Consider the following 2,413-nt stretch of genomic DNA (forward strand, 5'->3'; position numbering starts at 1 on the left):
TAAAAGACAAGATGTACTTAACCAAGTGTCAAACTTACCATAAGGATATTAGATCTCTAGAAGGCAGTGGTATATTTTATTAGCTGCCTTATGTATTCATTAAGTATGAAAGCAATTCTATATACTTCTTAAGGAAATGTTTGTGTGTCTATGGGAGAAACAAAATGCCTTTTAACCATTATTAACTAATCTTCTTTGAAAGGCAAAATCAAATTTGGGAGCTGATACATAATTATGTGATTTCCACTTTGAGGGTAGCATCTTGCAGTGCAATAATCTGATTCTCAAACTTAACTATATTGTATACATTGTCTTTGCCTGCATTGAGCTTCTATGAAGACTGATTCTACCTTATGGGTTTTGGGGGTAGGATGAAGAGGGACACAGAAAGGTAACAGACAACTGAAGAATTTAAAATACAGGGGCAACACCAGAGAAAAGAAAAGTCATGTATACACTTCATTTTGATGAAAAAAAAACCCCCTCATTTCTGTTACTTTTATGTTTTTGATGATAGAAGTATGAAGAATACATGGATGATAGTCAACTTTTTAAGGAAACGGGATTATTCTTTTCTAGTACTAAAGTATTTGAGAACAAAGATCTTATCTTTCTCATAACCAAGCACAAGATCTTCTTCAATAAATACGGTTTCATTTGATTTCTCTGCACATACACTTCTACAATTAACTACAATAGAGCCTAAGCATATAGGATGAAGGAAGGTAATTTGATAATATGCACGTTTTGAAAGAATGCCATGTGTAGAGTATGGCATTAAGGTTGTGGGATTCTGGAAAGCACTCCAACGGAAATATGACTATCAGTAGTAGCACCTGTGAGCAGACGTCAATAGAAGCTGCATAACAAGCAGTGACAAATCAAAAACTTGCATTCAAAGCCCTGCATTCATTGCATCTGTGTTCTTTGGAAAAAAAAAGATGCGTAAAAATAGATGCACAAAATAACCCTTGCCCTCTAGGAGTTAACATACTAATTGAACTCATACATGTTATCTTCACATACCTTCAAGTATAGGGAGAAAAACCTGTTCATCTCATAAATATAAACAATAACATCTCATGATTCATTACAGGAATGGTAGTGATAATATAAATGCTGACCAATTAATTACCAATAAATACTAACAAATTAGTGACCAATAAATATTTTCACCAGAAAGCTTATCAGAGAAATATATTTCATGTTTTTTTGTGATTTTATAATAGGAGTACAGATTACCATTTTCAGCAATTACACACATCATATAAATATTTTAATAGCTAGAGGCATGTATGAAAATATAAAGACCGTATCAATATAAATTTTCTAGTTAGTTTACAAAAAAAATGTGTCATTAGAAGGCGAAGAATAATTTACTGACCACGAATGTCCTCTTGTTTTCCAGAATTTCAAATCCTTATATTTTTGAACAACATATTCTTAAATTACAGAAAGAACATAAAAATGTCAGGCTCAAAACAAAACACACTGCCAGAGTAGAAATAATAGAAAGATAACATATAACTGGAATTCTGCTCCTAACCCAATAATTCCAAACTATTAGCAAGCAGCCATAAACCTATACAGATCAGTTACCATCTCCGGGTCCATTTGACAAGAGAAAGTAGGAGTTAGGTCAACGGGGTCTCTTTAGTCCTTTCCTACTTCTGAATTATACAACCTGTATGATGTCAAACTCCAATACAGAGAAAACAGTGCAGAAACAAATCTGCCACTCTAACTTGTCCCATGACAATAAATGTTGTTAGGCCTCAGATTCTACAAAGATAAACTGATGAACTCAAATTATCTTTTTAAAAAAAATCCCTTAAACCTCTGAAATTTTATATTGTTCATGTATATTTGGAAGTATATTTCAGGTTACATTATGCTTTATTGTGGGTCAATAGGGGGAGCTCTCACATTGCTTTTTTATGTATCCCACAAATAATAGAATTTACGTTACCTTAATTGCAAAGATTGGACTGGATTATTTCATTACAATTAGGAACTTATAAGCCAGAGGCATCTCATTACTCACTACAGCAATATTAAGGTAGGCCATGTATTCAGCTGTGCCCCTTTAACTTTGAGGGCTTTTTAATCATCCATCAAAGCACACGTTTGTTAGTCTGTTTAAATCATTGCAGAAGTTGTTTTGTCTTCTGTTTGTTTTTTGGACTCCAACTTCTTCAGATGAAGTTAAGGTCTATGTTTGATTTGTATTCAAACCTATAAGAGTTAAAAGCAGGAGGAAAGGTTTATGGAGATTAAAAAGCAAGAAACCATTTCATTAGGTCTGTGCTTCTGTGGGTTGAACTTGCTGCACAAACAACTTGACATGTGTACTTAAATTATTATTATTCAATTATATATTTCAGGGGTTTGGCATCTTTGTTCTTTATTGTTT

Source organism: Theropithecus gelada, chromosome 4 (genome assembly GCF_003255815.1).
Source record: "Theropithecus gelada isolate Dixy chromosome 4, Tgel_1.0, whole genome shotgun sequence".
NCBI lineage: Eukaryota > Metazoa > Chordata > Mammalia > Primates > Cercopithecidae > Theropithecus > Theropithecus gelada.